The 15,139-nt window shown below is 51.1% G+C and overlaps 1 non-coding gene across 1 annotated transcript; it reads left to right on the top strand.

Moving 5' to 3' along the window:
• The first annotated feature begins 11,760 nt into the window (after positions 1 to 11,760).
• Positions 11,761 to 11,832, top strand: TRNAG-UCC. The gene has a single exon. It is a non-coding gene; the product is annotated as a tRNA-Gly (tRNA).
• Positions 11,833 to 15,139: the final 3,307 nt, after the last annotated feature.

Below are 15,139 nucleotides of genomic sequence, written 5' to 3' on the forward strand. Positions count from 1 at the left end.
TTACCCTCCCCTAACTGGGGCAGGGCTCAGGCTTTGTCTCCTGTGCCTGTGCATCTTTCTAGGGTCATGTAGGAAGTTGTTTGTTTGTTTTTTTAGCAGAAAGGGGTTGTAGTGAAAGGAAGTTTGAGAAACGCTGGCATAGAGCCTCTGAGTATGTCTGGATTTGGCTCCCTGTGGAAAATCAGACACTGAATGTACAGCCATGGAGACACCACACACCAGCCTTGCCTAGCAGGTAAGAATCAAACCTCCACAGACAAGTACCTGTTGTTTTCTAACCCATCTCCCTAAGCCCTCAGCCACCACCACTTAACAAAGGGGCTTTTCTACACGATGGTTCTGGTCTCACTGAAGGGTCATTTCCAATTGTTTGCTCAGACCAGCATTAGGGAAAATGGTGCCCTGGGCAAAGCTTGTACTTTGGCACTTCCCCATTGCCCCTGGACGATCCCCACTCCCCCTTTACTGCTATCTCCTGCACTCCCACCCTTGCACCTCCTTCACCCCTAACTCCTGCCCCCTCCTGTGCCCCCTTCGCCCTTAACTCCCTGGGCCACCAGCCATTGCCCCTCTCCTGCAGCCCCTTCACATGGCTCCAGTGCTGCGGGCCCCGCACTTGTTCTCCCTTTCCCTGGGCTTTGGCATCACTGGCCCCTGATTAACGAGTAGGGTTCAGTGGTTCCCAAAAAGTGGGGCATGACTCTTAGGGGGACACAGAGGAACATTCATGGAGTCTATGAAATCAATTGAGTTTCTTCAGTTTCTCGCTGGAGACATTTTCCTTGTTTTTAAAGGCAAAAATCCTGATCTTTCCAATGGGAGCTGCTGCTTCAATGTTCAGTTTGGGGAGGGATCTGGCTGCACTCAGAGATCTGCCCGCGGGTTACAATCTGCGATCCGAAGGGCCGAACGCAAACAGCGTTTAGATGGGACCGTTAGTGCTGCCCCCGTGTGGCCAAAGATCAGAACTGACCAGCAGAGTTTACAGCTGGAGCCTGGGACGCTCCTGAACAAACTGGGCACGAAGCCTCTCGCGTGGGACCCTCGCTGTGCAGCAGGAGGCGGAGGGAAGCTGATTGTCAGGGCTCAGGGCTGCACCCTGCCAGGCTGAGCCGGTGTCTGTGCTAAGCTCGGCATCAATCAGGTGATTCTGGGCGGTTCGGGGTCCCCGGGCTCCCGGAGGACCCCGAGGTCCTCCGGGAGCAGGAGGGTGAAGCAGGTCACCCCTGGAGCAGGGTAAAGCTGCAGGTTGACACTGGGGTTGCTGCCCCTGTGAACAGCTGCTGTAGCACCGCCTGGGCAGGACAGGGAGAGCCAGTTATACCCCCCCCCAGCCTGTATCGGGGGATGGGAGCACTCACACCCTGGGGACCCACCCACCAGAGATCTGCTGGGGGGAGAGTGGCACCCACACACCCAGGATGTTGTAGGGGGGGACAAGGGCATCCACACTCCGGGATCCTCTGCAGAGGGACGGACACCCACACACCCAGGATTCTGTATGGGGGGCAGAGGTACCCGGACACCTGGGCGGGGGAAGGGGGCACCGAAACATCCGGGATCTTACCTGGCAGGACAGCGGCGCCTGCAGCTCGACATGAGACGGGGGCGGGGGGAGCAGGAGCATTTCCCAGTTCCAGGCTGTCCCCGTCTGGCCAAGGCACAGAGCTCACAAGCAGAGCTTAAAGCTCCAGCTGCCAAGCCGCAAAACAAGCCGGGCCCCGTGGCTGGTGCCTGTGATCCCAGCTCCTGGGGAGGCTGAGGCCAGTGGATCGCTTGAGCTCAGGAGCTCTGGGCTGCAGGGGGCTGTGCCGATCGGGTGTCCGCACTAAGTTCAGCATCAATATGGTGATCCTGGGGGAGTTTGGGGTCCCCAGGTTGCCTAAGGAGGGGTGAACCGGCCCAGGTTGGAAACGGAGCAGGTCAAAACTCCCGTGCTGATCAGTAGTGGGATCGCGCCTGTGAATAGCCCCTGCAGTGTAGCCTGGGCAAGACAGTGAGACACAGTCTCTTTTTATACAGACACCCCCCACAGAGCCTGCAGGGGGGGATGGAAGCACCCACACGCTGGGGATGCTGACTGGGGGTGAGGGACGCACCCAAGCAACACAGATCTTGAAAAGGGGAACAGCGACACCCACAGATCCCGGATGGGGGCAGGCAGGGGAAACCACACACGGGAGCTAGTTCATGGGGTGGGGGACAGAGACACCCACCGGGGATCCTGGATGGGAGCACCCACATGATGGGGATCTTGAACTGGGAGGAGGGAAGCACCATGTACCAGAGGTTCTGAAGGGGAACAGAGACACCCACAAACCAGGTGTCTTGCAGCAAGAGCTACGGTCTTCATTTACACAGAGCAGTGATGGGGAATTAACCACGTCCCTTGCAGAGCTTGTTCCACTAGATGATTAGCCTCATTGTCAGGGCGGCTTCAGGAAGTGCGGGGCCCAATTCGAACAGTTTCGATGGGGCCGGGGCAGGGACGACTAAAACAAAAAAACCCTTAAAAAAAACCCCTTTCATTTCTTCCATGTATTATTTACTTTCCATGACTATATAAATAATAACAAAATTATCTATTACATACATTGCATCATATATTAATTAGCTGATTTGCACTTTCATATCAGGAAAATAATTTGTTTTGATAGTTCTCCAACTGATCTTCTTCACTGTTTATTTTATTAAAATTTATAAATATATCCTTATTAATATAAAATTGACCCCTCCTTCCCCCCCCAGCACCGCCCGGCCCCGTGGAAACAAACCCTCCTTCCCCAGCTCCGCCCCATCGAAACAAGGTTTGGTGGGGGCGGGGGGCAGGAAGAAACAGCACACATGGGGTGACCAGATCACAGCAGTAAAATAGGACCTGTCCCCTCCCTGCTCAGCCCCACCATCACACCCCTCTTCACCCCCTAGCCGCCCCGCTGGCTTGCTGCGTCCCTCCTAGTCAGTCCCCCCCCACCACTCGCCTCCTTTCACCTTCTCCCTCCCCTGCCAGAAACCCCCATGCCCGCCCCTAGAGCCCCTGCTGACTCACTGCTCGCCTCTTTGACCACTCGCCACTTACCCCCTCACCCTCCCCCCCAAGTATAATGCCTCATTCAAAGCCCCAGGGGTCACTATATCACTGCACACAGCAGTCAATCAATGCAGTTGTAGATAAATCTCTGCATTATGCATTTTTGTATAACTTGTATATCACTTTGTATTGAACCTTGGTAATATGTTATAGCAGGCCCCTAAGGTAGTGTAATTAAGGTAAAAGAAAAATGTCTTTTTGCTAGAAGTAGAATAAGATCTTCCCCCCACTTTGTAATCAGTTGCCCTGTTGAATGGATGAGGTGGGACTGAGGAAGGTGTGGAAGGCAGCACCTCCAGACACCTGCAAGCCTTGGAGAGGGGCTGGGAGCCAGACGGAGGAGAGCTTTGCCCAGGCTGAGTGGGACGGAGTTTGGGTGCTGGGTGCAAGCTCTGGGCTGGGGCACGGGGTGGGGTGCAGGAAGGGTGGAGGGGTGCAGGCTCTGGGAGGGAGTGCGGAGGGCTGGGTGCAGGCTCTGGGACAGAGTTTGGGGGCTGGAGAGGGGGTGCTGGGTGCGGGAGGGAGAGGGGAGGGGAGGGGACTGCCATCACATGTGGCTTCCTTCCTCCTCTGCTGCCCCTCACCATAGCCTCGGTGGGGAATGGGGCTGCCCCTTGCCCAGTGTTTGCAGGAGTGGTGGCTGGGGGGAAACTCAGTCAAACTCTGGTTTTACTCTTTCGTTGATGGGTCACTTTAACCCCTTACACACCCTTTCCCGTCTCTCTCACCCCCCTTTTCTACTGGGCTTGTTTGATCTTTTTGGTGGAGCCAGATGAAAACCACAAACCCCAGTGAGAGCAACAGGCTGGAAGACTAGACTGAACCCACCACCCAGCCTAGTCCATCCCAGAGCCCAGGACTGAGGGCAAATGTCCCCCCCCCCCCCGGCCCCCGGCGTCCACTCCTGGCCGCTCCCAGCGCTGCCAGCGATTCTGTATGGCTGCATCAGGCGGGATTTCAACCGGACCCCCCCCTGCTAAATTCACCCCTGTTTTGCAACCACTCTGCACCAATAGCACTTCCCTTCCCTGCCCTAGAGCTGCTGGATGGCTAGAAAGCTGAGCTGGGCATTTGATTGACCTGGAATATTATCATGCCCCCCCTCAAAAAACCCTTAATATCCACACAGCTTTGAGGGGGGAATAGCCCCTCCACCAAGCCGGTCTAATTTATTGTTGTAGGGCAAATGAAGGCGCCATAGTTTAATGGAAATATTCAGCCCCTACAGCGGTCTTGCAGCAGGGAAAGCAGAGTTGATGGGAAGGGAACTGGTCTGGATAGGAGCCCCAGTCCCCTTCCTTGTTGCGTTGCATGCGGGCCGGATAAAGCACAACAACCAATATGATTGCAAGCTGAATCATCATTATTTACAATGCATCATATTATATAGGCTTCTCCATATTAGCAAACGTCAGACACACCAACATTACATTGCTGCTGATTGGTTCTTTGTCTGATACACACACTTTTCACATGCATGGCCCTTTGCTTACTGGTTTCCCATTTCCCATGCAACTTATCTGATTCCAATTAGGCCACCTGGCATTTGCCTCGCTCTGGCAGTTCCCTACTTTCTCATAACAACTTTATCTAACTCCTCTATTCTTGTTGTCCTGCTGCTGTAACTTTCCACCAAGGCAGCATAGGGATGATGTAACCCGACATCTCCCCCTCTTTTCTTAAAAAAAAAGAAACATCCAATAAACCTCTTCAAACTTCATTGCAAAAGGCGTACAAAACAAAACAAAACAAAATAATATATCTTATGCTACAGGACTCACCTATAACCATGCAATTCATAACATACAACACCAACAACATCAAACACAACAAACATAAAGTAACAAATAAAACAAATAAATGGTGTAAATTCTGCAGGGTTCCCCCATACTCTATTGCACACCATCTTGTGACAAATTTCTATTATTAATCCATCCTCATGTGTCAGGTGATCAAACTGACACTGAGGGGGATTCACAGCAGAAAACACAACATAAACCACAACAATTCTGGCCAAAAACACATATCACAAACAAACATAAAACATAAATGTAAACTCTATAAATAAATGCATGGTACATTAAATACTATACAACTAACAATCAATTTTCTATAATTATCTAAAAAACAAAAGCAAATCTGCCCCTACTGGGCAAGCAATCATTACATACAATATACAAATACCCTTATTACTATCAAGCAAAAAAGGGAAAATTACATCATCAATTAAATCATTTACAATAATACAATTGCATCCTGGCTTACTTCTAAATTCAAAGCTATTCACAGCTTAAGGGTTCTTACTATTAACTTCTACTTTTAAACACAAAAAAAAATCACCACTTATATGCCCGTAGCCTAATACAATTACAATTACATAGCACAATATACAATCTTCAATTAATGCAACAAAATTATTTATGGCCAAACAATTACAAACTAATTTCTTTGCCTACATGTATTTACAAAAATTTCAAAACACCAAAACTTTTCTCTCTCAGCATTTTTACAAAATTCAGCTATTATTCCCTTTAGCAACCACAGAGTTAACTTTTTACTCTGCCTAACATTACTCGCTTGTAGTTAATTACCTTTTCTATCAACTACACCCTCAAGGTTATCAACCAGTTTTCCAAGCTTGTTGTCTGTTGCCCGCCGCCTGGGCCCGATCCTTTTTTCCTCTTGCTAAACCGTTCCTACATAAACACCAACTTATTTCACTATCAATTTAGCTAGGAGGGTGTACTTCTTAACTAGCCCCCACCCTTCTAATCTCTACTGCAAGCAATTATCTATACTTTCCCACCATGGGGGCTACATTTTATGCATAAAACTTTAATTACAACATCTGCAATCAGCCTATCTATTTTAAATATAGGCTACATCTAGTATCAAGCAATCTACAACAACCAATAATCAGCACATAACACAAAATTAACAAAATCTAATAAGGCTAACAAAAGCACTTTACATAAATTCAAAGCCATTCTCCCAAATTACCTAAATTTATGCCTAATAACACCATAAACTCCCCCCCCCCTTTGAGAATACTCAACAAACCTTTGGCTGAGTTTTCAAACTTTAAAACAAAAACAATTAAACTCTAAAAAACCGGGGTTAGTAATGGGGGGGGGTAATATCATTTACAATCCAGTTAGGGGGGGCAATACATGCTAAAAATTTTATCCAAAACACAGGGCGCAGCCTGTAGAATAAGTCCCAAAATCCAATTAACATCACATTTCTCAGCAGGAGTCCCAAATTTCTTCCTGCCAGTGTACAATTCTTTATTTCTTCACCAGGGTCAGTTCTCAATGTCTTTTTAGTCAGGAATTCCTGGTCTTTGGCAATATCAACAACGTGAGTGTTTTTTCTTCTTTTCCACCACCGTCGTGGTTCAGCTTCTACGGGGGAAATAATCAGGACGTGGGGGCTGCAGCGAACGAGGAGAGATTAGCCAGCACGTTACCTTGTCCTTTTTTCCTGCTTGGCTTCTTTTAAACTGTAAATCCTGTGTCAGAACACCCAGCTGTTGCTGCTCATACCGGAGAAGCATAACGGTATTCCCGGCACTGTCCCCGTACGAGCCTCTGCCTGTGCCATGCACTCCAAAGTTTTCCCGTCCAGGGCTCGCTTGCAGCGGAGCACCTCCTCACGTGCCTCTGCCTGCTCACGAGCCTCTGCCTGTGCCATGCACTCCAAAACTTTCCCGTCCAGGGCTCGCTTCCAGCGGAGCACCTCCTCACGAGCCTCTGCCTGCTCCCCCTCTTTCCACAATGATCCAGCTGGAAGACCTTGCATTTGATTTAACTTATTATAAATGGCCTGCAGCTGTTGACCCTGGCGCTCCATTTTCTTATAAAAGACATTAAACTGGGTAAACTGAATAGGCGTAGTCAAATTGGGATAGACTTGTGATGGCACGTGTCTCACCCGAGCCTCCTTTATTTCCCCGCATTCGTGACACCCCCAGGTCCCGTGGACACGGCATGGCTTGGGAGGGGGTGCATGCGGCAAAGCTGTTTTCACAGGCTCGGGCGTATTGGAGAGTAGTGGAACCATAACAGGGGCAACATTATCCAGGTCGGAAGCCAAAGGTATCACCGTGTCCTTGCCACCGAAAAACTCCCTGGCTCCAACCGACAACACAGAAGGCATTTCGGGCGTTGGGCGGAAAAGCTTAAAAAGGGCCGCCTGCACTCCTGCCTCGGCCACGAGAGTTTGTACTATCTTCTTTGTCTTATTCCATACTGGACTCAGGGAAAAGGCTTCCTTATCGCCCTGAGCCACCGACTTCCAAAGCTTGGAGCCTAGCCGCTCCCACACAGTTTTATTAAAAATTGTACTCGGCTTAACAAAAGGTTCCCTTCTCTGTCCCCACCGCAGCAGACGGGACAACATATCAGAGGGGAGCTTCTCTCCCTCTCTTCTTAATAAGTGAATCAGTGCAGCAGGGGAAATCTTTTCCCCCTGTCGGTTCATAATGTGCAAATAAAGCTTCTGTGTTATCTTTTCTTCAGCTGATACAGCGGTACTCACGTTAGCTGCTCTGCCCTTCTCCTCCGCGGCTTATAGCCGCTCTCCTCAGGGCTCAGGTGCGTCTCTCTTTTCGGACGCCCGGGGGCTTCTCCAGCACTCCCCGCTGCAGCTCCTCCGCTCGCCTCTGGGCTCAGGCTCCCGACACTATCATCATTCGATATGAGTCACGTCAGGGTCCGGGGGCTTCTCAAGCACTCCCCGCCGCGGCTCCCAGCTGCCCGCCTCTGGGCTCAGGCTCCTGGCCGTTCGCCTCTGGGCTCGGCTGCACCTCCCTTTTCAGACGCCCTGCGGCTGGCCGCTCGACACTGAGCTCAGGTGCGCCCTTCTTTTCGGACGCCCGGTGGCTCCTAGCCGCTCGACACTGAACTCAGGTGCGCCCTTCTTTTCGGACGCCCTGCGGCCGCCGCTCGACACTGAGCTCAGGTGCGCCTCCTTTTCTTCCTGCCTCTGGGCTCAGGCTCCTGGCCGTTCGCCTCTGGGCTCAGGGCTTCTCCGCCTGGGTCAGGCCACCGACACTTTCATTCGATACGAATCACGTCGGGGTCACCATTTGTTGCGTTGCATGCGGGCCGGATAAAGCACAACAACCAATATGATTGCAAGCTGAATCATCATTATTTACAATGCATCATATTATATAGGCTTCTCCATATTAGCAAACGTCAGACACACCAACATTACATTGCTGCTGATTGGTTCTTTGTCTGATACACACACTTTTCACATGCATGGCCCTTTGCTTACTGGTTTCCCATTTCCCATGCAACTTATCTGATTCCAATTAGGCCACCTGGCATTTGCCTCGCTCTGGCAGTTCCCTACTTTCTCATAACAACTTTATCTAACTCCTCTATTCTTGTTGTCCTGCTGCTGTAACTTTCCACCAAGGCAGCATAGGGATGATGTAACCCGACACTTCCTTTGCAAAATAATTTGGAGAGGGGAATCAGATCACCCCGTGCCTCAGTTTCTCCTCTTGCCAGGAAGTGGTGGGGGATAAGTCTCAGCCTGCCCTGTTGCAGACCTTTCGCATTCTCCCCTCTTGATGTATTTGGTTTCCTCCTCAAACCTCCCTCTCTCTCTCACCTGGAGTTCACAGCACTAAGTACCGGCTCGGGGCTTTTTTCCTGGGTTACATGATCCCGGCTTTAGTTTTGAACCAGACACAGTCAGGCACCAACTCACCCTCAAACAGCAACACCATGAAAACCACAACACCAGCCCAATATTACAACCCTGCGGGGAATCACAGGGTCAGACACTCACGGCTGGAAGCCCCAGCAGCTGCTCAGGTGAGTGAGGTGCACGGCAGAGATTCCTGTCTCCCACCGGGCCGGAAGCTCCCTCGGCGTCTCCTCCAGGTGAGTGCTGGGGGTGGGGGAGGGGAAGGAAGGCTGCAAAGCACATGTGCCTTCTCCCCCCTCCCCCCTCCTGACCTGCAACACCCACGCGGCTGCCTCTGCCTCAGCCCTCAGCCAGCCAGGGTCTCTCGTTGCCTAGCAACAACAGCTGCTGCTTCCAGGAGACGCTGCCGGCGCGGGGCCCTCTCAGGCGCGGGGCCCAATTCAGGGGAATCGGGCAAATCGGCCTAAAGCCGGCCCTGTGCTCAACATTACGAGTTTATATTGAATTGAGCAGCGTTAAATCGCATTAACTCTGCACCCGTCCACACAGCGAAGCCCTTTAGATCGATATAAAGGGCTCTTAATACCGGTATCTGTACTCCTCCCCGACGAGGGGAGTAGCGCTGAAATCGGCATTGCCATGTCGGATTCGGGTTAGTGTGGCTGCAATTCGATGGTATTGGCCTCCGGGCGCTATCCCACAGTGCACCATTGTGACCGCTCTGCACAGCAATCTGAACTCGGATGCACTGGCCAGGTTGACAGGAAAAGCCCCATGAACTTTTGAATTTAATTTCCTGTTTGCCCAGCGTGGAGCACTGATCAGCACAGGTGACCATGCAGTCCCAGAATCCAAAAAGAGCTCCAGCATGGACCGTACGGGAGATACTGAAGCTGATCTCTGTATGGGGAGATGAATCTGTTCTATCAGAACTCCGTTCCAAAAGACAAAATGCCAAAGCATTTGAAAAAATCTCCAAGGCCATGATAGACAGAGGCCACAGCAGGGACTCAACACAGTGCTGAAACTTAAGGAGCTGAGACAAGCGTAGCAGAAAGCCAAAGAATGAAATGGACGCTCATGGAGGGAGGGGCGGCTGATGACTGTAGCTATCCCACAGTTCCCGCACTCTCCAAAAATCATTTGAATTCTTGGCTGAGTTCCCAAAGCCTGAAGGGTCAAAAACATTGTTGCGGGTGGTTCAGGGTATATGTCGTTTCCCCCCCTCCCCCCTCCTGTGAAAGCAAAGGGGAAAAAATCATTTCTTGCCTTTTTTCAATGTCACCGTATGTCTACTGGATGCTCCTGGCAGACGCGGTGCTGCAGCGCTACACAGCAGCATCCCCTTCACTTCCCTTCCCTTCCAGACAGCAGACGGTACAGTAGGACTGGTATCAGTCATCGTCATCCTGTGAGTGCTCCTGGCTGGCCTCGGTGAGGTCACCCAGGGGCGCCTGGCCAAAAATGGGAATGACTCCCAGGTCATTCTCTTCTTTAAGCTTTGTCTAATGGAGATTCAGTCCTGCCTGCAATATCATAGCAGCTGGAGGCTGCCCTCCCCTCCCTCCTTTGAGCTCTACTTGCAGAGGCAATAAAGTCAGTGTTGTTTCAAATTCCTGCATTCTTTATTACTCTGTCACACAAATGGGGGATAACTGCCACGGTAGCCCAGGAGGGGTGGGTGAGGAGGGAAGCAATGGGTGGGGTTGTTGCAGGGGCACTCCCTAGAATGGCATGCAGCTCATCATTTCTGTGGGGTGTCTGGGGCTCTGACTTGGAGCAGCCATTTGCCTCTCTGGTTCTTTAGTAGGCTTGCCCGATAGTCCAGACAGGACTGACTCTCCCTTTAGACAAAACTTAAGGAAGGGAATGACCTGGGGAGTCATTCCCATTTTTGTCCATGCGCACCCGGCCGACCTCACCGAGGCCAGCCAGGGGCACCCATGACAGCAGCAAATGGTACAGTATAACTGGCAATTGTCATTGTCAAGTTGCAAAGCAGCAGACAGGACAGTATGGCTGGTAACCATCTTTGCTAAAAGAACAGGAGTACTTGTGGCACCTTAAAGACTAACAAATTTATTTTAGCATGAGCTTTCGTGAGCTACAGCTCACTTCTTCGGATGCATAGAATGGAACATACAGACAGGAGATATTTATACATACAGAGAACATGAAAAGGTGGAAGTATGCATAACAACAGGAAAAGTCTAATCAATTGAGATGAGCTATCATTAGCAGGAGGAAAAAAAACTTTTTGAAGTGATAATTAAGATGGCCCATAGAAGGTGTGAGGAGAACTTAACATAGGGAGATAGATTCAGTTAGTGTAATGACCCAACCATTCCCAACTTGCAGAAGGCAAGGGGATGCTGCTGTGTAGCGCTGCAGTACCGCGTCTGTCAGCACCATCCAGTAGACATATGGTGATAGTGAAAAAAGGCTGAACGGGCTCCATGGTTGCCATGCTATGGTGTATGCCTGGGCAATCCAGGGAAAAGGGCACTAAATGATTGTCTGCCATTGCTTTCACAGAGGGAGGATTGACTGACGACATTTACCCAGCATCACTCATGACACTGTTTTTGCCCCATCAGGCGTTGGGATCTCAATCCAGAATTCCAATGGGCGGGAGAGATCATGGAAACTATGGGATAGCTATGGGATAGCTACCCACAGTGCAACGCTCCAGAAATTGACGCTAGCCTCAGTACATGGATGCACACCGCCGAATTAATGTGCTTAGTGGGGCCGCGTGCACTCGACTTTATACAATCTGTTTCCAAAAACTGGTTTCTGTAAAATTGGAATAATCCCGTAGTGTAGACATACCCTGTGATTAACAACTTTGGTGGCTAATTGAAAGGCTGATGGTTCAAACCCAAGTGAAGATGGAGATTTTTTTTTTTTTAGTGATGAGAATCCAGTACATTTTAACAGGCAGAAAATCTCCTCAATGCTACTCTAGCCTCATTGGGCAAGCATAAGTGGCATTTTTGCCAGATGCATTGGTGGTATAGTGGTGAGCATAGCTGCCTTCCAAGCAGTTGACCTGGGTTCGATTCCCAGCCGATGCAGAGATATGATGTTTGCTCCCCTGGGAATTGGTTTAATTTCAGTCACATTGTATCAGTTTACCAAGGGAATGAGAAAATCAATGTCCTGCAGGTCATTCAACACAGAATGGAGGAAGAAAGGGGCGGGACTATACAATGAGCTGTTGGAGTTATCCTGGTATTACAATGTTTGGTATATTTTTTAAAAAAACTTCCTTTACTTCCCTCTCCCTTTTAGACTCAGAGCCTTTAAGGTCAGAAGGGACCAGTGTGATCATCTAGTCCGACCTGCTGCACCTTGCAGGCCAAAAGACCCCACCCACCCACTCCTGTAATAGACCCGGGAGGGGAGGCAGCTCTGTGCACTGCCCCTACCCCAGGCAGCACATGGAGGCCCTCTGCTCCCCTCCCCCAATGGGTGTGCAGAGATGTGCCAGCAGCACTGAGGTGGCTCCCTGCCCACTCTGCCTCCGTCCCTCCGTGCCACTCCCAGAAATGGACGGTATGTCCCAGCATCCCCGGGGCGGGGGGAGTGTCTCCATTCATTGCCCCTACCCCGAGTACCAACTCTGCAGCGGCCATTGGCCAGGAACTGCAGCCAATGGGAGCTCTGGGGGCAGTGCCTGCAGGCAGCAGTGCACAGAGACCCCCTGGCACGGCCCACCTAGGAGCTGCTGCCAGAGGGTTGTGTGTACCGGTCACTTTGGGAGCTGCAGTACCCGGGGTAAGTGCCACCCCTCCTGCATCCCAACCCCCTCCCCCAGCGCAGAGCCAGCACCCCACACCCAAATTTCCTCCCAGAGCTTTGCTTCTCTTCCTTTCACCCAGAACTGTCCTTCTCCTGGGCTGCAAGTAGCCACCCCTGGGAAGCCAAGAGGCAGGCACAGGATTCAACCTCCCAGCAGCCAACCGCACCTCCCCAGGCTTTGCAGAACAAATGGTGACGCTCTACTAACCCCACTTAGCTGCACTGAGGCGCTTAGCTTCTGCCCTGCCTTCCTCAGCTCGACTTTCCTCTTTTGCCCCATTCCCGCCTCACTTCCTCCTTTGGCAAGTCACACAGAGGAGGCAGCAGGAAGAGCCGGCCGCCGTAGGCCAATCTCCAAGTTCAGAGGAAGCCAAGCCACAAGGCTTCAAAAGGTGACTGGCCAAGGTCCTCTAGCTTTCCCCTGCTGATGCCAAGGCTTTTTTCTCAGCTCATTTCACCACCCTCTATCCTGCAGGGGTTGAGTTTATCGCAGGTGTTTCCCCAAATTGGGCCAGCTAGTCAGTGTAGGGAGAACTAATGACCCACCAGAGTTTGGCAGAAAGCAGCACGTTTATTATACTGACAGCTAAGCTCAAAAGAAGAAGCGGGGTGGAGGGGGTGTCACACTCACACTCGCATACTCACACTCCCAGGACTGGCAGGGAACTGGAGATGTCAGGATTCTGCAAAGTAAGTGTCCCACAGAGCAGCTATGGATGGTGCGATGAAGGTAAGTCTCCCTGAGGCACAATGAAATACAACGCAGAGAACCACTGGCCAGGCGGTCCGGGCAAAGGGCATTCACTGGAGGTACAAGCTTGTGAGTGCTCTCCTGAGCACAGGGCCCCTTCCCCTTTTAAGGGCCTGCACCTCATGGCCTGCGACTAGAGATGACTTGGCTGCATCTGGTTGGTCACACTCCACCTTAGGCAGTGTCCATGCTCTGGGTGTGTGATCACTGCCTAATTAGACTCACAGACACCTTGTCTACCTGGAAGTTCTTCTGCTCTTCAACCAGCCCATTCATCCCACGAGCATTCCAGGAGGGAGCAGGAGGGGGAAAACCACTTTACAGGCATTCAGAGAGGGACAGGAGACAAAAGTGGGAGCAGGGGACGTATAAGAGACCTTTTGAGCATAGAAATCACTGCTGCTCCTACAACAGTAGGGATAGGACACTAGGAGCTGGGAAAATTAAGCCATCATGTTTCTGAACCAGGGACTTTTAACGTGTCAAGCAAACGTGATAACCACTACACTACAGAAACTCTGTCACAGGGCTCTGCCCCTCCCTTCATAAGACCATAAGAATGGCCATATTGGGTCAGACCAAAGGTCCATCCAACCTCACATCCTATCTGCCAACAGTGGCCAATGGCGGGTGCCCCAGAGGGACTGAACCTAAAAGGCAATGATCAGGTGATCTCTCTCCTGCCATCCATCTCCACCCTGTGACAAACAGAGGCTAGGGACAGCATTCCTTACCCATCCTGGCTAATAGCCATTCATGGACTTAACCTCCATTAATTTATCTGCAAAAAGAACAAGGAGTACTTGTGGCACCTTAGAAACTAACAAATTTATTTGAGCATAAGCTTTCCTGGTCTAAAACCAACTTCATTGGATGCATGCAGTGGAAAATACAGCAGGAAGATAGATATATACATACACACACACACACACACACACACACAGAGAACATGAAAAATTGGCTGTTGCCATACACACTATAACGAGAGTGATCAGTTAAGGTGAGCTATTATCAGCTGGAGAAAAAAAACCTTTTGTAGTGGCTTTCATGGCCTTTGAGAAAGCAAGACAGAGCCTTGGAAGACCCAGCAGGGTTTGTGGCACAGGAATTGTTCTCAGATTCCACTGAGACTTCAACTCAGATTGCAGGATTCAAAGTCCTGAGTGCTGGCCCTTACACCATGGGACCAGCAGAGCACCTGTTGATTACTGTAGACTTCCAGCAGGGAGGACTCTGTGGGCAGGGGCGGCTCTAGGCATTTTGCCGCCCCAAGCACGGCAGGCAGGTTGCCTTCGGCGGCTTGCCTGCGGGAGGTCTGCCGAAGTCGCAGGACCAGCGGACCCTTCACAGGCATGCCGCCGAAGGCAGCCTGCCTGCCGCCCTTGCGGCGACCGGCAGAGCACCCCCCGCGGCTTGCTGTCCCAAGCACGCACTTGGTGTGCTGGGGCCTGGAGCCGCCCCTGTCTGTGGGGGACAATTTTTTCTGGCAGGGAGGACTCAGTGGGAACATGCCTCTCTGGCCAGCCCTGCATTTGCTCAAAAAGTCAGCACACAGCACTTTGCTGCAGGCCAGAGGCCTTTCTTCCTCCAGACTGTGAGGCCAGTGGACAGGTGAGGCAGTAGCACCTTCTGTCCCAGGCAGTAAAGGGCCCTTCCTAGGAAAGGCCATGTCCTGAAAAGGAAAAATGAAAGTCAAGGAGAGTCCTTCTAAAACTCTTTGGGGATGTCACAGGAGAAAGTGTTTTTTAGCCTGACAAGGGACTTGAACCCTGGACCCTCAGATTAAAAGTCTGATGGTCGACCAACTGAGCTCACCAAACTCACATTTA

The sequence above is a fragment of the Mauremys reevesii genome, linkage group 17, assembly GCF_016161935.1.
Source record: "Mauremys reevesii isolate NIE-2019 linkage group 17, ASM1616193v1, whole genome shotgun sequence".
NCBI lineage: Eukaryota > Metazoa > Chordata > Testudines > Geoemydidae > Mauremys > Mauremys reevesii.